The 22,145-nt window shown below is 48.6% G+C and overlaps 1 protein-coding gene across 1 annotated transcript in view; it reads right to left on the reverse strand.

The window, feature by feature from the left end:
* The window catches only part of LOC146772321 (ectoderm-neural cortex protein 1-like), a 172,064-nt gene extending 152,725 nt beyond the window's left edge, over positions 1 to 19,339 (reverse strand). Inside the window, exon 1 of the mRNA XM_085639139.1 lies at positions 19,301 to 19,339. The gene's annotated coding sequence lies outside the window, so the exon portion shown is untranslated. The remainder of the gene's footprint in view (positions 1 to 19,300) is intronic.
* Between the last annotated feature and the right edge of the window lie 2,806 nt (positions 19,340 to 22,145).

Raw genomic sequence — 22,145 nt, forward strand, 5'->3', positions numbered from 1 at the left:
GTCCAAGTGGGGGTATTTATTTTTTCTGACTACTCCTCTAAGCACCAGTTGACACAGGTGAAACCCTTTGGCTTTGCCAATGCTTGTTTTTTAGGTTGTACGCAATTCCTAATTGCGTAACATGAGGAGCATAAAGCAAGCACAATGAAGACAGATTAGAGTGGAATTCACAGAGCTGTCACACAATGGATTGATGCAGAGGGAACAGAATGTGTGGCATTACACACATTAGCACTCGCGGGCCCCCTCAATTCGGTGTGAGGGTCAGCTCCCCGTACACCGGCCGCCTGGTTTGCCTCGATGGAGACACCGGATGCCTCAGACGAGTGCCACTGAAAAGGTAGACCGGTGACCTGGCGAGAGACGCACTTCACCTCAGCCCGCTGGAGCATGCGTCATCATTCTGAATGAAATAACAAAATATGTGACATGAACATACGTTCCTGAAGCCTGCACATTTATCGCCTCTTCGGCCCTGTGCTTTAGAGTGAAAGCTACGAGGAACACTCTGGCCTCTCCTCTGTCACTCCGCGCGCTGGGTGCACAGCAGTGCTCCGGCCCGACACTACGCTGCAAGTACTACAACTCTCTCTCTCCACACTATGCGGCCGAGATAAGGCGCCTAAGGTGACAGGGTCCAAGGTCAGGACTAAAGAGGATTACACAAGTCAGGAATAGGGAGGGTGACCAGATTCTCAAATAGAATAGAATAGAAAGGAGGACGCGTGTGACAGGAGGCAATAGACTGCTGACTGCTGTAAAGTGAAAGCAAATTTGTGTGCGCGCTTGGCGGGGGCGGGGGAGCGCATTCCAGGCGGGGGAGCGGACCCTTTGAAGTACGATGCCAAACGGATTGCATGGCGGCACGATGCACGTGATTGTGCCCGTGCTCGCCATGTAATCCTCTTTTGGGAGCACCTTACTATAGCCTCGCATTGCGATTGCTACGCAATAGCTAGGCAAGACCTAAAAATGGACGTGTGGATCTAGAAGACTACAGTTCTAATTCCAGTTTCATATTTTGTACAAATAGTGTGATCCTCGGCAAATCACTTTATTTCTTTGTGCCTCAACTCCTTTATCGACTGAAATGACAAACTTTCAGAGACTGGCCTGCTGAAGTACTGTGTGCTATGTAAAATAAATAGTGACTCTTTGATTACAACTGTGGTCACTTTTACTTCACATGCCGCTAGTTTTCTGAAGCAACAAAGAATGCCCTTAAAGAGTCCAATCTTTACAGTACTAAACCTGCTTGCCCATATACCTTCCAGAGAGCTGGGGGACACACAGGCAGAGGCTTTTACCAGTGCTTAATTTGTAAACAAATAAGTGCCAGGGCCTTTGCACCTCCCATTGACCGTGCCGGCACTGCCAGTGACAATACCAACACAACTACTAACCATCTCACTCCTACAAGTGTGACGCGTAAAACTATTCCAAGCCCCCATAGCTGTAAGAATGGCTTGAGCGGTGGGCAATATAGTGAATTAATATACAACTGTTATTGTGTTCATCTCTAAATTAGATTAACAGTGCCACCAGGTGGCAGACTGTAATAAGTGCCGGTGTTGACAATGAAGTGCCGGTGCCAAGCACTGGAAACCACCGGCTCAAATTAAACACTGGCCTTTACACACAGAAGTCTCCAGGCTGAGGGTCACTTTGAATTGTGAGAGCTGGTTTTTGCTCAGAAAGCGCCATGTACAAAGCCAAATTTGGCATCCCTTCCACGGGAAGACACGGCGAGCTGCCCTCATGCCTGTTAGCAGTCTTACCAGTGCTTTATACAGACCTAACCAAGGAGGACCAGGAAAGCAGGTCTGACTTGCAACCGCAATCTAATTGAGATAGTGCTTATAGCCCTGACGAGATGTCAGCCAATGGCTGAAGCGGGCTGGCCCATTGCCCCATTCTGTTTGTTGTAGTGGGCAAAAGAAAAATAAGAATGAGGGTGTGGCATTACGGCCACAGCTGCCTGCGTTGGAGTAGGGGAACCAGGCTAGAGTCTCGGCGTCGTCTCAACATCCTGTGATTCTGGGCAAATCACTTAATCTCCCCAGTACCTACTAAAAAACAATTTATGTATCCTTGTGTAATGAAACTGGTGCTCATGTAAAGCGCTCCAATACCTTCCGGTCGAGTTCGTGCTGTATAAAACTGCAAAAAAAAAATATCTATCTATCTATCTATCTATCTATCTATCTATCTATCTATCTATCTATCTATCTATCTATCTATCTATCTATCTATCTATCTATCTATCTATCTATCTACCTACCTACCTACCAGTGGATTAGAAGGGCTCTCTGAAAGCCCATGTAGCTAAGTATATTGAAGACACAATTTTGGTAAAATTAAAAGGTCTTGGCTAGTCCAGAGTGAGTAGGGTTATAAGATTACACACAAGGGAGGCAAACATTGAGGAAGCAGTCACGTGCAGCGTTCCGTTCAGCTCCGCCCTGAGCCACAGTCCGACCCCCCCTGTGTGACTGATGTCTTCAACCCTACACAGGCATCCTGGTTCAGACACCTAAACAGCGAGCCACACCCCCTCCTGTGTGAATAATGGTTTCCCCCGGAAGTTCCAACCGTCAGTCCCTATAAGAGTAATTGAATCCGGGTCAAGAGGTCAGGCCTCTGACCGATCAGCCTATTTTGATCCGGTTCCCACACAAAGGCTCATGGGTCTTTCTCAGCCTCTACTGAGAAACTAGGCAAAGAGGGTAACAGAGAGGGAAAGCAGAGAAAGGGAATACAGAGGGGTCTCTGAGAAAGGCTTCGGGCAGGGACATACCAACCTTATAAGGTAAAAAAGGGAAGAGTTAAAAAAGAATTGTATTTATTTACATTTCCTCCATACTGGGATGTGCACGTGGCACTGTGGCTACAAACTTCAATAATATCCCAGAGAAGGAAACATTAACTTCTGGTGATCTTCGATGCCCTAAATTCCACTCTCCCTTTCACAACCATGTATGAATGTTGTAAGAATGCAAATTCACTTCCAAGAACACGTATCCTTCGCCCTCAACGACCCTAATCATAAACTCAGAGTAAAATGAAACACCATGAGTGCCACTGCACACCCGATTGTGCCCTATGAAAGACTTTTCTCAAAAATGTTCCAATTTTTCAAATCACAGACGGGGTTTGCCCTAAAATGGAACCTTTTTGTAGCAGGCAGTCATTGACTCTCTGAGAGAGGTTCTGATATCACTCATCTAAAGATATTCCATCATTTATGGTTTTACTTCAGGTTTACACCGACCGCTGTGTGTTCTGGAACCATCCATAAGTAATTCCCTAAATACTAGGTCTTGGTCTATTGTTTCATTAGACATTATGTGAAAAATACACTTTCAGTGAAAAAAGACTGACCTAACCTTTGGTAAAAGCAAAAGAAACTAGCAGAAAGGAATTTTTACTGGAAGTTGAATACGATTTGAGTGTAGCCCCATTTGTAAGCAGACCTCTACTTTAACTAAAATGTCTTCAAGAAAGCCCTCTACTAGACTAATCTTTACATGAAATATAATACAAGAATTGACTGCGATTGGATTTGGAATAGAAAATAAGCAAGGTCGGAGTACGTCACAAGGCTGAAATAAGGAAATTCACGTCTCACAAAAATCGAAAAATAGGCCTGAATAAAGAACATATTTGCACAAGCAGTGGATGGATTGCTGTTCATTTTTTACAGCTGCTTAAAATTTTTCTTCACTGACAACTAGGGAGTTGCAGCAAGAAACAAAATTGGAAAACTTTAGGTAGGAATCCCCCAGGCAGCCAGAAGAGTGAAGAGTAAGGACAGAGTGTGAGCAATGTTACTGAGAGGAAGAGCGCCTCAGATCACACTTCACACTATTTTTCAAATACCAAGGATTTCTAACATCTGGGACTAAATCATTATTTGTATAAAGATCGATTATGTTTGAACATTTTTTGCAAACACACCTATTCTAGTAAAGTGCTCCTTAAACAAATATTTTTAATTCATTTTCCAAAATCCTATTCTGGTGTCATGGTGTAAAATATTTTGTTTTTCTTCTACACCTGACCGAATCTCTGGAATTTGGAGGCTTTGGGTTCACACCGACACCAAATAAAGGTTAGATCAGACCACGCCAGAGTATGGGTTTTCGAGGGGTTGCGTTCACATCGACACTAAATAAGTTAGATCAGACCACGGGTGAGTATTGATTTTCGAGGACTTGGGTTCAGATCGACACCAAATAAAAGTTAGATCAGACCACAGCGGTGTATTGATTTTCGCGGAGTTGGGTTCAGATTGACACCAAATAAAAGTTAGATCAGACCCCGGCGATGTATTGATTTTCGAGGAGTTGGGTTCAGATCGACATCAAATACAAGTTAGATCAGACCACGGCGGTATATTGATTTTCGAGGAGTTGGGTTCAGTTCGACACAAAATAAAAGTTAGATCAGACTACGGCGGTGTATTGATTTTCGAGGAGTTGGGTTCAGATCGACACCAAATAAAAGTTAGATCAGACCACGGCGGTGTATTGATTTTCGAGGAGTTGGGTTCAGTTCGACACCAAATAAAAGTTAGATCAGACCGCGGCGATGTATTGATTTTCTAGGAGTTGGGTTTAGATCGACACCAAATAAAATTTAGATCAGACCACGGCGGAGTATGTAGGGCTCGATTGTACACTGTCAGGGTGTTTGTTGCCCTCTCTTTGGGACTGCAGTTCACCACATATACCTTGTCACAGTGGCTCGTCCATTGCTAAGCACTGGAAGGATGTTTCCAACTTGTGGTCATTTGGAAACACATGCATAGGCAGATTAAGTAATTTGTCAAAGATCACAAGATGTGCTTAAGTGGGGGCGCAGAAAGCACATTTCAGAAAGAGAACATGGCCCCCCTGGTTCCAATCCAGCATAAATCACTAAACCACATCTCATCTCAGTGAAAGCTGAAATGGAGCCCTTTCTGCACCACAACATACCAGACCTGATTCAAAGCACTTCTTATTGCAAATTCAAATTTTATGTAAGCTCATAAAATGCCCACAAAGGGCAGACACAGCAGATCCTAATTCACATAATTGGGATCTGGCGACATTTACGCGGGTAGGTGGAACTTTCCACTCCGGTAAAATCTGCATGTATGGCAGAGCATCGGTGCGTCCAGGTGTGACCATTAGGAATTGGGTGAATTCCTGGGAAGGTGTAACTGTGCTAGAATTCACAAACATTCCTGATGCTTTTCACAACTAAATCAGCAGATGTAAATTTACTCCTACATACTTGGCTTGAGTTTGCTAATATGAAGGAAAAGCATGCTTAAGAAACCAATATTTTGGCGTGGTTTAAAGGAAGGTTCTACTCCAAACAAAAATATAGTTTCCTTATGGAAAAGTAAGTTATTAATGTACCCTTGTTCCAATGCTCAGCCCTGCGGATTTTCTATCCTGCAGCCATCCTTGCAGGAGTAAGTACGGAACACAAGGGATTTGCATGGGAAAATAAGATTGCGTATATATTTCCTTGCATACCAGTGGGGATCTTTATGAAAGCCCTAAAATGTGGAAATGCACACAAATTGTTGCTTTTTCAAGATTTCTGTTCTGGAGTTTTAAACTGACGAGACCCATAATCCTCCTCTGTAGACGTCAGTGATGCCACCAGCATATCTTGACTACAGTAAACACAACAAAAGATATTTTAAGTGGAAACATTGAGTTCAGTTTATTCGTAGGCTTAGGACGCATGAATGTGATCATTGAAACGTGTAAACTCAAAGGGTCTTTTGTTGTGAGGAGCATTTCCTCCTACAGAGGAGATTGCATTATGAAAGCAAAGAGGCGCAAACTTCGCCTCAACCCTTGTAGGTAGTGTGTTTTGAGAGGAAGAGGAGTTTGTAAAGAGTCCGGGCACAAAATGGAAGACGGATATGGCTTTGGCCAAGAAAGCGCGGTTGTATCCATCGATCTAGGTCACACCGGCGCTTTTCAGCCAGATCTCTTCTTCCGCCATCCCGTGCGCATCCTGCCTTTGTACAGGAATCATGGCTGAATGTGGGACTGTTCAGTTTCTCTCTCTGTAGATTCTGGGAGCTTTTTCAACCCCTGTTGCAGCTGTCCACCCATGCTGAGCACAAACTCAAACTGTTGCAAGAACACAGGCTGCTGCTTGTTTCATCTTCAGAGCAACAGGATGAGCTGGGGGTGTCCTGAGGGAAGTGGGGGCAGGAAGAAAGAGAGCATCTGGTGATGGAAACACAGCCAACAAAACGTCATCCATTCTAAAACAACATCTGCCTCCCGCTGCCCTGGCTCCGACTCCTAAATGCAATGTGGCACATTTGGGTATTTAGTTTACTCTCAGCGGCAGCCATTTTGTTTCCGCTCCGCCATCTTTGAAAATTGAAACAGAGATGGAGGAATTGTTTTTTCCTGAACTGGAAAGAAAATGCAACATCCTCATATTTTCTGTGGCCGCCGAGGACGAGGCTTCACCACCCTGCTAAATATACTCCAAAAACACGTTTTTGTGTGCTTTTGTTTTTGGCATTATATAGTGTACAATTGCACTACACTCTAATGCGTCACCTGCCTTTAGACAGTGCAGCAGGTGCATTCTGGGCAATGTTAGGTGTGAGTAGATGTCCATGCATACCACTGTCAATTTTTGTGACTCCCCCAAAATGTGGAGTTCAATGCAAATCATAGAAGTTTCATCTGCCTTCAGTCCTTGAGTAGTTTCTTCCGTATTAACTCTGCAGCATATGGAAATTATTCCAAAACTACAGAAATGCAGCAGCCATATGCAATACTAATGTACATTAGAGGCAGGGCGGCAGTGTCAGAGCAAAGGCTGAACCAAAACTAGGATTAAGGAACATAAAGAGAAGGAAACATCTCCCTACTTCATCAGTGTGATGACAGGACGGTGACATTGGTCAGGGACTGTGCAGTGGGATATTTCACCTTGACGTCGGCTCATGCTGATGGAGACCCAATGTCCACGCGCCTTTCTTTGTGATTATCCAATGTCCACATGAAGACAAATTATATCACATTTGGGAGTTTTCAGAGTGTGGGTCTCCACCACAGACACATTTTGGGCTTTTCAGAAAACAATTGATTGGAACTTGGCCTGGGAGGCTGTGAGCTTAGTTCTGATCCTGGTGGTGGCTCGTTAAGGTGGGCTCCAGGGTTCCGCCCTCCCCATTTTTCCAGTGTATGATGAATGTCAGACTGAGCGAGGGTCAGCCTGACAGACACTCATCATGTCACGAGCAGGCAGACAGTTAACGTGTCATGCACCTGAGCCATGCAGCCAAAGTGCGCCAGACTGAAGATATCATAGGCCTGAGGGCAGTGATCTTAGCAGCTATCCAAAGCCCTGTGAAGATTCTCCCCTGCTGCCGCACGGCAGCATCATTGATAAAGTCAACCCTTGGGTGAAGGGGGGGGGGGGGTAGTTTTAAGCCCTGTCCTGGGGCCGACTACCTACCACGAAGACTCACAATGTCCTTTCCAAGCTTATCATAGAGTGAAATGTAGTCAGCAAGCCTCACCCCACCACGTGAAGAGTTGATAAAGGTCCCCCTCTCATTGGCTGATGCTTCAGAAGTTTAGCCAATGAGTGGAGGCAAAAGTACTTTATGGTTCCTGCTGCCCCGCCGATGTCTCCAGCTCCATCCTTGGCCATCACGCTCCAGTGCTCCGCACCTCCCACTGCCCGCCACTGCTGCCTACTATGTGGAGCCCGTATTACTGCGGCGGCCCACTACTAAGTGAGAATTTGAAAGTTTGGGCACATGAGTGAATGTGTAAATGTTTGTGTAAGTATGTGGGCACATGTGCCAGTGGGTGGGTGAATTTGAGTATGAGAGTGCGTGCTTGTCGATAAGTGGATGTGAGTATGTGCGTGCTTCTTAATAGGGGTGGGCGTAATTTGCGTAATCGCGTTACGCAAATCTCCGCGAAACGGTAAAAAATCTCCGCGAACACGCAGAAATTCTGCGAACACGGGGAATTGCTTGTTCGCGATACTTTTTGCCTGTTCGCGATCGCTGTTTGCGTGCTCGGGGTGAAATATCTAGCGAACACGCATATTGAGAACGCGAGCAAGCAAAAAATTTCGCGAAGTCCCGGAACGCAGATTTTTGGGCAATTTCGCGTTCTCCGCGGAACGCGAAATTACCCAAATTCCGCGAACGGAATTTACCGCCCAGGCCTACTTCTTAATAGGCGCATGTGAGCATATATGGGTGTGTGGAAGTGTGTGGGCTTCAGACTCGGATGTAAGAATTGCTTACTGCCTCAGAGTAACTGCGTCTGGCACCTAGAAATTCAGGAGTAATTTACGTCTAAGACAGGCTGAAGGGACAGTTGCGCACAGAAGAAGTTTCCAGAAAGAACTCCAAGACGATGAATCAAACCTGCTACGCAATCAACAGATGCATGCAACATGTATCGCCGAACAACTCCATCCGAACCCCTTCCCATTAATGAAAACATATCTCCCTTACAGAGCAACTCAAATGGTCAGGTAGCCACTGCATTTCAGACAGAGGCAGACTGAAACTGTTGGCGAGACCCTTGGCGAGCCCATTCCTGGTCACATACAGATCGAAGAGAAGAGTTTGGTACGGTTACGCCGACCTCTCCACATCTTCTTGCAAGGCCAAGGAGCTGCTGATGCCGCCCTTCTCCCCTCGATCAGTATATGAACATAGGTGCCATGAAGATGCAGGGAGCACAGTCTGGTCCAGGCGCCGGCTGGTGCCATGGTTTGTGCAACGGTTGCCATCTTGATTCTGTCCAGAGGCAGAAACTGGACTCAGATCTAGAGATCAGCGGCAGGGTGCGTGCCTCGTATTTGTTCCTGGTAACGATGGAGTGAGAGTAAAATCTCTGTCCATGGAGTTACTCTGGCACCACATTTATGGTGCCAGTTTCAGAATCTTTAGGACATCTTGCTGAAGGTACAGTGTTACCCTGATTGATGGGGAGCTGAATGCCATATTATTCCCTGATTACGCTAAGAGGTCAGGATCCAACTGAGGTATCGGAGATCTGTGCATTATACTAATTTCCCTCACAGTGACGGCACCAGTCAGAGATACAGCGGAGGGGGTGACGTTCAGGGAGTGGGTTCATAGTGCGGTCCTGCCAACGAGCAGCGGACACTGTGTTAGGTACGGCTCGAGGTGGCAGGTTCTCATGGTCTTGCTTGACAGCGCAGCTGTCGCCAATTATGTGAGCATCACTAGAGAGGAGCTTTGGCTCCGCCCACATGTTGGGAGCCAGGAGTACATGTTTTGATTGGGCAGCAGTTGTGTGCTTCCACAAAAAAAGTGCTTTGGCAACAGGCAGCTGTGATCGTTTTTTTCATTTATCCAGCTACCCGAGCTTTACCTTTCAAGGGCACACACGTGATATTGTAATGCTATTAAAGTGTCTTAGATAACTCGATAATTTATGGTGTGTTTCTCTGGCAGCAGCACAGATGCGAGTAGGGCAGTCTTAACCTACATGGATGTTTAGGTCTGGCTTGACAGTGCAACCGTCGCCTGACCTTTTAACCTCCACCAATATTATTCTACAGTTCTTTGCTTCCATACAAATACATATCTATTCCCCTGCTATTTATTTGTATGCCTCACATTAACAATCAACATCCCTTTAAAGCCAGACCTATGGGCATTAACAATGCTTGTTAGTTATTTTCTTTATAATAAACATCCGGATTATAGCCGCAAGACAAGAGTGCCGCTGCCCGCTCCGAAGCCCTGCCTCCTCCACAACAACATGGCCTCCAAGGCCTCTCTCTCATTGGATCAGAAGACTTCTGAGGTTCCCCCAAGGTTTGTTAATGCTTTTCGGAAGCCTCGTCATGTCCCCACTCCATCACCATCACTTTGGCCACCTGGCATCACGAGGTCCGAATGTAGATGAGGAATTAAGTGAAAGTGGGGAAGGGAGACAAAGTTTTCAAAAACGTATTTCGCTGCTAGATGGGGAGTTGGAAAGAAGTGACTATTATAGTTGACCACATCTTCCACCTGCATATTAAAGCGCACCCCCAGACTCCCAGGTTCTCTGTGACCTTGTAGATTTCAGGACTATGAGATTAATTTTTCTGGGTCAGAGTTTTCCAAGTTTCAGCTTTTCGTCCTTTGCAAAACAAGCTTTCGAAATTGGAGTTTCCCTTAGACTGAGCAACGTTATCCTGCAGAGCACAAAATGATTTTCAACGCATAGTGAGGTCATTTTCATCCTAATTGAAGGGAGCATGGGTAGAAATTGTGTGAAAACCTTTCCTCTACATAGTAACCTTTTCAGTTTTCTGTGGGATATATCTTGCGCAGAAGCATTTACTTAGCGTTAAATTGAAAATTGTTGAATATAATTTGTCACAAAAATCATATATATTCAAGAAAGAATTAGGCAAAGCATAAAAATTCATTACCTTCACAAAATTGCAAAGTGTTTGCTACAACTTTGGGAAGGTTTCATAAAAACTGTGCAAACTCCTGATACTGGTACTACATGGGCTTTTTGTTGACTCGCAGTAAAATTAGAATATACAGTTGGGGTCCTTTATCTCATATATTATTCAGTAAGATTATCAAATAGAGTTGGGGGACCTTTACCTTATATATACTACTCATGGGGCTTTAAGTGGGCCGGGTCTCACCGCGTCTGAGCACCGGCAGTTTTTTAAAGGGGGCCTAGAAACGGGTCTCTATCGGGCTCTGTTTTGTGCCCCGGCGCAGGCGGTCCATTTTTTTCCGGACTGCAGGGACAGCAGGCACATCCATGTACACTGCTCACTTCTCACTAGTGGAGAAGTTACGGCATGACGTCATGCCAGGTGAGCATTGTAGGGGGAAGGGAAATCCTTTAAAGGGAGTCATTTGCTCTCTGGATTCCACTTCTCTTTTCGAAACTCAGGAGCATTAACATTGTCGTGGTGTCACCAGGGCTTTAAGTGGAAACGTTTTCAATATTATATGCAACAAGCTATAGTTGCTGCCTATTTATGGAATGCAACAAAAAACTACTGGCAAAGCCAATAGTCCTGACTTGTTGTACGTGTGATATTACTTGTATCATATATCTGGATGCAATGACAGAAACAGCAAAATACAAGTCGGGCACAGATTTTTAGTTTACCCGTTTTAAGCCACGCCCTGCATAACACTGGCCACGCCCCTTTGAGAAACCACCATCATAATATGTCATATATTACTCGTATGGGCTTTTAATGCCGGGGCAGACGCCAGTATTATTTACAACGCGGCCCTTCACCGGGCACCCTTGCGCTGAGGGCCCCCCCTGAGAGCCTCTACTGCCCTTCGCGGACCCGCTAATGAGCCTCGAGCAGCCCTTCGCAGCCCGGAGGCCGCCGGGGCCGCCTCCCCCGGGGCTGGGAGGGGCCACTGCGGTCGGAGGTAATTGCATTTCATTGTGTTAATCTCAGCTGTGACAACCACCCGCCGCCATTAACCCCTCCTGTGTGAAGTGAAATATGACTTTGAAAATACCAGCTGCTGCCCCGAGCCTGCCAACAACTACAGGACGCGCGTATCTGCGCTTAACCCTTGCCTGGCCGGCGGGGGCACTGGCCCAGAGCTGCAAACAAAGCAGCAAGCACAGCACGCGCACAAGGAGCGCATCAGGGTTCTAATACATGTATATACTTGGAAAAATTCATTTAAACTGGTAACACCTAGAGAGTAAACAGTCGTATCTTACTGTAACTATTGCTCTATTAATTATAAGCTGAGAGGGTATCCTGGCGCTGAGGAGGTGCGCGTGCCTAGCCCTGGGTAGGGCTGGTTATTCACCCTCGAGGGTATCCTGGCGCTGAGGAGGTGCGCGTGCCTAGCCCTGGTTAGGGCTGGTTAATCACCCGCGAGGGTATCCTGGCGCTGAGGAGGTGCGCGTGTCTAGCAATGGCTAGGGCTAGTTAATCACCCGCGAGGGTATCCTGGCGCTGAGGAGGTGCGCGTGCCTAGCCCTGGGTAGGGCTGGTTATTCACCCGCGAGGGTATCCTGGCGCTGAGGGGGTGCGCGTGCCTAGCAGCGGCTAGGGCTGGTTATTCACCCGCGAGGGTATCCTGGCACTGAGGAGGTGCAATTGTCTAGCCCTGGCTAAGGTTGGTTAATCACCCGCGAGGGTATCCTGGCGCTGAGGAGGTGCGTGTGCCTAGCCCTGGTTAGGGCTGGTTAATCACCCTCGAGGGTATCCTGGCGCTGAGGAGGTGCGCGTGTGTCTAGTCCTGGCTAGGGTTGGTTGATCACCTGCAAGGGTATCCTGGCGCTGAGCAGGTGTGTGTGCCTAGCTCTGTCTATGGTTGGTAGCTTAACCCCTTCCCCGCTCATGACGGAACCACTCCGTCATGAGCCACGGTTGCGCTGTGCTCATGACGGAGTGGTTCCGTCATGCTGCGCCTGTGCGGGCGATTAGCGTAGTGGGCGGAGACGTGACGGAACCACTCCGTCATGAGCACAGCTCAACCGTGGCTCGTGACGGAGTTGTTCCGTCATGAGCACAGCGCCACCGCACCTTCCCCCAAACCCCCACCCAGCGCCGCGGCGGAATTCCTGCCGCGGCGAAGGTGTTAATTGAGATGCCATGTCTTCAGCTTCTTGCCGAATTCCAGAAGAGAAGAGGAGGCTCTGCTGTGGGATGGGAGGCCATCCAATCAATCTTCAATCAATCAATCAGGATTTCTAAAGCGTGGCTAATCACACAATAGGGTATCCAGGGGCTTGCAGACCCCGGAGGCTTATTTGAATAACAGGTTTTGAGGGCCATTTGGAATTCCGGAAGTGAGGTGATGGTCCAGTGGTGTGTGGGGAGGCTGTTCAAGCTCTTTGCTGTGATGTGGGAGAAGGAGCGTCCTCCACTTCTGCTTTGGTAGATGCGGGGAGTATGGGAAAGTGAAAAGGAGGCGGAGCGTAGTCTTCTGGACGGTTGGTGGCAGTTCAGGCGGTGGTTAATGTAGGCTGAGCCCGGCGGAGGGTTTTCCGAGTAGTGGTCTGACTTCGGCGTGTTTCAAGGCGTCGGGAAATGCTGCGGTGGTGATACAGGTGATGAGTAGGGAGGTGATGAGTAGGGTGGTGAGTTTTGGGCCCATCCTTTGGTTTCCAAGGTTGAAGATGTGATGCGGGCATGGATCTGTGGGAACTCCTAAGTGGATGGATTTCATGGTGGAGGTGGTGTCATGGGTGGAGAGGATGTTTCAGGTGGTCAGTGTGTGGTTAGTGTTAGTTGCAGTGGTGGTGTAACCATCGAGAAAGTCCGTAGGTGTGGGTTGGGGTTTGAAGTTTCTGTATATTGTTGCGATCTTGCCGTGTAAGAAGTGGGCGAGGTTGTCGCACAGCTTCTGTGAGAGTGTGATGTTGTTTTCGCTGGCAGCCGGATTGGAGAATTCCTTAACGATGGTGAAAAGTTCTTTGGTGTTGTTGGCACTGGTTTCAATGCATGCGGCAAGGGCTGTCTTCTTTGATGCCCTCAGCGGGCAGTGGTAGAGGCTGAGGAAAGTCTTGGAGGCTTCCCTATTGGAGGTGTCCTTGCTGGTGTGCCATCTCCTCTCCTACTGCTTGCTGTCTCGTTTAGCTGTTCTGGGTTCTTGGGTGTATCAGCTGGCCTTTTTGGAGGATTTTCTCTAGATGTTGATCGGGACAATGCTGTCTATGCAATTAGTGTTCCGGGTGTTGACGTTTTTCACTCCCTGGCTGAGGTTGGTGGCAGTAGCAGGCTTGGAGGTGCTGAGGGCATTCGCCAAACTGGCCCTAGAGATTTTGTTCCACCTCCAGTTGGGGGTGTTGGTCATCTTGGGGGTGGCGGTGCACGGGCTGGAGATGCTGAAGTAGAGGATGGAGTGATCGGTCCATGTGAGTTCTGTGACGTGGCTGTATTTGACGTGGTTGCTAGAGGTGAAAATTAGATCCAGCATGTGTCCTGCGGTGTGTGTAGAGTAGTAGACAATCGGAGTAAATCCGAGGCTGCTCTTACTGTCAAGGAGCTGTGCGCTGTTGTTGTGGTCATCGATGTGGAACTTTAGGTGACCCACGCTTTATGAGGGGTCTAAGAGAACGCCCGTCCTCCTGATCTGGTTGTGTATGCGCGCGATCTGTGCGAGTAGAAGTCCTGCGGAGCAGAGGTGTCTGGGTGGCTGGTTGAAGGATATGCGACTGTTCAGGTAGGTGGGGTCCGAGTTGTGGAATGCCTTGAATGTGTGTGTGAGGAGGATGCATTTAGTTTGTTTATCAGGAGCCAGTGGACCTCCCTGAGGTGTGATGTGATTTCTGTGTGGGAGGTGGACTATGAGTCTGGCTGTCGAGTTCTGGATGGTTTGAAGTCTTCTAGTGAGTTCCTTGAGGAACCCGGCGTAGAAGGTGTTCACATAGTCCAATTTACTGGTGACTAGGGTGTGAGTGACAGTTTTTCTAGCGTCGCTTGAGAGCCATCTGAAGATCTTCCTCAGCATCTGCAGGGTGCAGAAGCGGGATGCAGTGACGGCGCTGACTTGTGTGGTCATGGACCAGTTTGTTGTCAATGGTTTTTCCAAGGTTCCTAGTATGGGTGCTGGATGTGGGTCCAAGTTCGGCCGGCTGCCATTTGTATGTGTATTGCATAAGTGAGAACATATCAATCTTTTTTGCTTTGATTTAATCAATTTCCAAACTATTTCTTACTCATCTGACTTAAAGGTCAACTGTTTTAATTAGCAACAAAAAAATGTGCAGTTTGCAGCCCAGTCTGGCTAATGTTCATCTTACAATTTGTCGTATTTCTACTCGGAGCATTCAGATTGTGATGTCACAACCTGCACAAGGTTTGCTCGAACTACGATATCACAGGGGGCACAGAATTCAGACTATGACATCACAATGGGCAGAACAATTAAAGTGTTTTCTATCACATGTACCTTGTGGAAGGGTCAATAATACATCAATAATTTGACTAAAACCTGGACACCGCGGGATTGCATGTCATCACATTGGGGTTAATATTACCGACCTACATAAACATTTCTTTCGCTACATCACCTATCACCACACCCCCAAGATAGGTCGTCTTAACTCCACATCTACCTACTTTGATGAGGTTCTAAGAGAGCACCTAATATTTTGGTCATACAATATACCACATAGGATATGGTGACACCCAAAGACTATGCTTTGGCAGTGCTGTACTGCCTCGATTAAAGGAGGGCTCCAACATAGAAAGTAAGGCGGGAAAGGAAAGGCGTCCAATCCACCTTTACCTAAAGAAGACCTCAAGAAAACCACCCATCTCATTCCCTGGGGCACCAATTTCCAGATCTAACTATTAGAGTAAATTGTTACCCTTCTGTTGTGCTTGTAGCTTCTGAGATCTGTTACGTACCGCCTTCAATTTAACCGATCACCTTATTTTCATTTAAAGTAGGCATGCCTTAAGTGTTATCTAGACACAGGGACTGCTGTACAGGCCCCATAACAGTCCTGTGTGCACATTGTGTGAGAGAGAGTCTTGGGGTTCGGTGGTAGAACCTCGTTGTAGGCAATGGCTGCGTAGTTCTATGGGAGGTTTGTACCATAAACCATGGTATTGTGGGTGTTGTAGAGGACGTTATAGTCCTATAGTAGACGTATGCGGAGGGCGATTGCTTTATGGTTCTGTAGTAGGCATGGGCGAGGGTGATTGCCCTGTGGTTCTGTGGCAGAGGTGTGCTGTGGGCTAAGGCTGTGCATTTCTGTGTGTAGGTTTGTGCTGTGGGGGGTCTTGTGGTTCAGTGGGAAGAGGGAGTCATGCCAGATTGCCTGATGGTTTTGTAGTACGAGGGTGCCGTGAGAGAGGGCTTGTGGTTCTGTGGTAGGGATGTGCTGTGGATGAGGTATGTGTGGCTATGTGGTAGGTGTGTCATAGGTGCTGTGGGAGGGTGGGTGCCACGGGGGAGCACTGTGCCTGGAAAGAGTTTGTTATGGAGGAGTTCTGGTGGCAGTTTGTTATTAGGGTGCCATGGGGGAGCTTCGGTGGTCAGAGGGTGCTACGGGAGAGCTCTTGTGGTCAGAGGGTGCCACAGGGGCACTCCGGTGGTCGAAGGGTGCTATGGGGGAGCTCTGGTGGATGGAGGGTGGCATGGGGGCGCTCCAGTGCTCGGAGAGTGCCACGAGGACGCTCTGGTGGTCGGAGGTTGCCACGGGGGAGCTCCAGTGGTCGGAGGGTGCCACGGGGGAGCTCCGGTGGTCAGAGGGTGTCACTGGGGAGCTTCGGTGGTTGAAGGGTGCCATAGGGGAGCTCCGGTGGATGGAGGGTGGCAAGGGGGTGCTCTGGTAGCCTGAGGGTGCCACGGGGCGCTCCAGTGGTCAGAGGGTGCCACGGGGGCGCTCCGGTGGTCAGAGAGTAGCATGGGTGTGCTCCGGTGGTCAGAGGGTGCCACGGGGGCGCTCCAGTGGTCGGAGGGAGCCACGGGGGCGCTCCGGTGGTCAGAGGGTGCCACGGGTGCGCTCCGGTGGTCAGAGAGTGCCACGGGGGCGCTCCGGTGGTCGGAGGGTGCCACGGGGGAGCTCCGGTGGTCAGAGGGTGTCACTGGGGAGCTTCAGTGGTTGAAGGGTGCCATAGGGGAGCTCCGGTGGATGGAGGGCGGCAAGGGAGTGCTCCAGTAGCCTGAGGGTGCCACGGGGCGCTCCAGTGGTCAGAGGGTGCCACGGGGGCGCTCTGGAGGTCAGAGGGTGCTACGGGGGAGCTCCAGTGGTCGGAGGGTGCCACGGGGGTGCTCTGGTGGTCAGAGGGTGCTACGGGGGAGCTCCAGTGGTCGGAGGGTGCCACGGGTGCGCTCCGATGGTCAGAGAGTGCCACGGGGGCACTCTGGTGGTCAGAGGGTGCTACAGGGGAGCTCCAGTGGTCGGAGGGTGCCACGGGTGCACTCTGATGGTCAGAGGGTGCCACGGGGGTGCTCCGATGGTCAGAGGGTGCCACGGGGGTGCCTCGGTGGTTAGAGGGTGCCACGCGGTGCTCTGGTGGTCAGAGGGTGCCACAGGGGCGCTCTGGTGGTCAGAGGGTGCCACGGGGGCGCTCTGGTGGTCAGAGGGTGCCACGGGGGAGTGCTGGTGGTTGCCTGGAAAGAGCGCACCCTCACAAGCCAGAGCAGAAGGCTGGGAATCGAGTATATACTCTCCGTGTCAGATGGAGGAGGGGGGTGGGTCTAATGGGTGGAAGTGTCGATTTGTCGCGGTCTGTGCTTCTCTGCTACAAATCAATCACGCTCACGCCTCTCGCGCCACAGCAGCTGCTTCTGAAGGGTGGCACGCTGCTTTACGGCCCTGAAGCCAGCCCGCAGGATTCCCAATTTCCCACAGCTTCCCAGGGCCAGCATGGGGCCACCCCGAGCCACGCAGGGGCCACACGCCCTCCCCAGCCAGCCTGAAATGAATCTGTGATCCAAAATAGCGCGTGGACCCATGTTAGCTGAAGGGATACTTGTGCACCTTGCTGGATGTGATACTCTTTAATTACTTCGAATCAGCCCTGACAAAAATGTTCAATCTAACTCCCACACAGCAGGAGGCCGTGACTAGAATGAGGCCACGGGAGGGGGGGGGGGGGGTGTCATGGCAGCCCCCTCTGCTCTCAAAGCAGCCCCTCAACCCTCTCAGCCTACTGAGGAAATGGCAGAATGGCCAGTCTGCCCCTAAACCACATACAGAACATTATTGCCTGGAGTGGACGGGGTGCAGACGGATTTTATCCCCCGCAGACACACGTGCACCCCTCTTCTGCTGCTCCACAGTGGCTGGTTCCCCCCCCCCCCCCCCACTCCAATCTATCCCACTCCTCCCCATCTCACTAACTTTTAGCCGCGCTGAACAGCAGCCGCTCTCGTGTACAACATGGCGGAAATACATTGACAAAAACAAAAGCTCTCCCATAAGCGAGACCGATTGGCTTTGCCAACGCTTGTTTATTATTGCTGTTACCGCCATAATATGACATATTGTTTTCTCTGCCCATGCTCTCCTACCTGTCCTCATTATCTCCCACCCTCCCACCCTCGCAACGCTGCATTTAGCTGCTGCCCTCTGTGCAAGTAGTTTCAGGGTGTTAGGTTTGACTTAGAGACATCTTTAGGGATGTTACTGGCCTTATGTTTCAAAGTAAATTCATAGTAAATATATATATAGATATATACATACACACACACACACAGGGAGGAGCTTATTGTGAGCCGCCCTCAAACTTTGGCCTTTGCAAGTGACATGCACATTTTGCGTCCCCCCCTCGCAGCGTGGGGCAGTGGTTCGGCCCAGTACAGCCATTGGTCTATCTTCACTGTCAGTGATGGCATTTTGCTTGTGTACACTCACTCATCCGCCTAAGAAGGAGTCCACTTCAGTGCCAAGACAATCTCTGGGTTCATTTTACATTTAAAACTGGGTCATTTTCCACTTATTTATTTGTTTGCAAATATATGCACACCACCTTGAAACTGCAGCACTTTTAAGTCTCGACTACAGACAACTTTAGCTATTCTTGTTATTACTTTTAAACTTTAAATGCCAGTAGTATTTGGTTGCCAAATATAAATCAGACATTTCGGGCTTGCCAAGGCCATACCTATTGACTTCACCAATGGTTGTTTTTCTTTCTGACCTTTGTTGCCGCGTCTTCTCATCTGACCCATACTACCTGGCTCCATACAGTGCACGGTCTGTGGCACGCTACAGCCGCAACGTGTTGACATTATTCATAGGTATGTATGTATGTGTATATGTATTTGTATGTCGAGGTATTTGCGTAGTGTGAACCTAGCCTCAGTATTTGGTTTATGTCTCTTTGCCATCTCTTCGTCTGTCCTGGCAGTCTCCATATAAGCCTCTTCCTGCACCCACAAGGTGTCACTCCGGAGGGAGGGCATTGCGAGAGGGCACGGTTGTTCATATTTACACAGCAGACTCCCTAGCTCTTCGGATTGGTCAATCCAAGCAGAAGTGTCTTGAAATCCCGGCCCTTCCCCTCTTCATAAGTAAAGTCAAGGCTAAGTGTCCACAAAAAGTGAAATTTGAGACCGAAGTTTGGTGCATAAATGTTAATGTCAATGGAAGCCCATTGCAAAGAGCTTTACTCCAAGAGGTGGGCTTCACACCATCGTCTGGGACTCAGTCATTGAGTGAGTCTATGCTTCAAGAACTGAAACTCACACCCGATGAGTGAGACTCTGCACTCAGCTTGACACTTGTACCCAATGCTAGTGGCAGCTGCCACCGAGCAGTACGGGTTCGTCGGGGGAGAGAAAAACATATGAAATATCACTTACATGGCTGCTGCTTCTCCTCCGTCCTCTTCTGTTCCTCCCGGACCGGAAGCAGGAATCACACAGGCTTCCCTAAGCCAATCACAACAATGCTGTCACCACCATGGCAGCAGTATCGTGATTGGTCTGAGCGCCGTGGTTCGGGTGGTGACACTTGCACCCAATAACAGATACTGCGTAACAAGGTGTGCAAACCCGGAAGTTAGATTTACAGACGATGTACAGGACGGTGCTCCTAGAAGCAAAATTTACAGACAACGTACAGGGCCATGCTCCTGGACGTGAAACCCACACACTATAAGTGTGATTTGCACGCATATGGTAAAGCTGTGCACTCAGTGTGACGCTTGCACCCAATGAGACCCTACTCCAACATGCGCAAACCAGGAAGTGAGATTTACAGACAATGTAGAGGGCGGTTCTCCAGGAAGTTAAACCCCCACACACCATAAGTGTGACTTGCACGCGTATGGTAAGGATCTGCACTCAGCCTTACTCTTGCATCCAATAACACAGACTGCGCAACAAGGTGCGCAAACCAGGAAGTGAGATTTACACACAATGTGCTGAACGGTGCTCCTAGAAACGAAACCCACACACACTATAAGTCTGCCTTACACGAGTATGGTAAGGTTGTGCACTCAGCCTTACTCTTCCATCCAATAACAGAGACTGCGCAACAAGGTGCACAAACCAGGAAGTGAGATTTACAGACAATGTACAGGGCGGTGCTCCTACAAACGAAATCCACACACACTATAAGAGTGACTTGCACACATGTGGTAAGGCTGTGCACTCAGCCTGACTCTTGTATCCAATAAAGGAGATCACGCGCCAAGGTGTGACAATCAGGAAGTGAGATTTACAGACAATGTACAGGGCGGTGCTCCTAGAAACGAAACCCACACACACTATAAGTGTGACTTGCACAAGTGTGGTAAGGCTGTGCACTCAGCCTGACTCTTGCATCCAATGAGAGAGACCACGAGCCAAGGTGTGCAAATCAGGAAGTGAGATTTACAGACAATGTACAGGGCGGTGCTCCTAGAAACGAAATCCACACACACTATAAGAGTGACTTGCACACATGTGGTAAGGCTGTGCACTCAGCCTGACTCTTGTATCCAATAAAGGAGATCACGTGCCAAGGTGTGCAAATCAGGAAGTGAGATTTACAGACAATGTACAGGGCGGTGCTCCTAGAAACTAAATCCACACACACTATAAGTGTGACTTGAACACGTGTGGTAAGGCTGTGCACTCAGCCTGACTCTTGAATCCAATAAAAGAGACCACGCACCAAGGTGTGCAAATCAGGAAGTGAGATTTACAGACAATTTACAGGGCAGTGCTCCAGGAAGTGAAACCCACACACACCATAAGTGTGACATGCACGCGTATGGTAAGGCTGTGCATTTAGCCTTACTCTTGCATCCAATAAGAGAGATCATGCACCATGGGGAGAGGATGTGGCCTAACGGCTAGGGAGGTTGATCTCAAATCTGGGGAACCGGGTTCGAGTCTCGGCGTCGGCTCAACATCCTGTGATTCTGGGCAAATCGCTTAATCTCCCTGTGCCGAAGAAAAAATTAATGTGTTCTAATGTAGCGCAACTGGTGCTCATGTAAAGAGCTCTGATACCCGATATCTTCAGGTCAAGTTTGTGCTATATATATAAAACTAAAAAAAAAGTGTGCTAATCGGGAAGTGAGATATACAGACAATGTACAGGACGGTGCTCCTAGAAGTGAAACACACACACAATAAGTGTGAGCGGCACGCACATGGTAATGCTGTACTCACAGATATTGAACTTAAGAATCCAAGTAGATTGACTTATCACCCTTTGTTTTCTCTCGGTCCATAGTGCTATATGCAGTGTGCTTCCCTCTGGTGCTCTCTGTAGTTTTCAGTGCTCACTTGAACCCCACCTTATTTTTTGAATGATGTAATTGAAGGGTTCAGTCTGATTTCAGGGGGCAGGGAGTTCCAGATCCTAGGGGCCAATCCAGAGAAGGCTCGGTTGTAGGTTTTCTTTTTCCAAAATTCCAGAGGTTTCAACGGTAAGGTGCTGGTGCTTCGAGAGGATCTGCAGCCACCAGACAGCGATTGATCAGCTGGGTACTTCGGTGTGTTGAAGTGAAGGGCCTTATGGGTCATGCAAGCAGTTTTCAGCCATATCCTTGCCTCATAAGGAAGCCAGTTTAGTGCCTTTAGATCGGGAGGGTTGTGGTTGTTCCATTTGGATCCAGTGACGAGCCGTGCAGCAGAGTTTAGAGATGCCCTCAGCGTAGCCAGCTTGGATCTCGGCAGACCTTTTTAGGTACAGCTGGGTGTCATTTGTGTACATGTGGTATTGGACATTGGAGAATCTCAGAATTTCGGTTAAAGACCCACCAACAGGTTGAAGAGAGTAGGTGATAGGGTGAACCCCCGTGGGACCCCTAATGTGACCGGAGTGGTATTGGGCAGGGACTGGTTATCCTTGATTCTGTGAGTTCTATTGCATAGAAACGAGGTGAACCAGTTCAGAACGACCCCTGATAACCCCATCCTGCATTCAAGTAAGTCAAGGAGGATGTCGTGTTTTGACCGTATCGAAGGCTGAGGAAAGGTCGCGGAGGATAAGGAGGCAAGATTTGTTCAGATCCAGCATTTTAAAACGCATCATCGACTATGTGTGTGAGGGCTGTTTCCGAACTGTGGCCCTGACAGAAGCCGGACTGGAATTAGTCAATTAGGTGGAACTGAGCTATGTGATTGCATAGTTGGGTATGTACGCATTTCACAAGGAGCTTTGCCAGAGAGGGAATGGTGGAGATGGGACAGACATTATCTGTGTTCATAT

This window comes from Triturus cristatus, chromosome 12, assembly GCF_964204655.1.
Source record: "Triturus cristatus chromosome 12, aTriCri1.1, whole genome shotgun sequence".
NCBI lineage: Eukaryota > Metazoa > Chordata > Amphibia > Caudata > Salamandridae > Triturus > Triturus cristatus.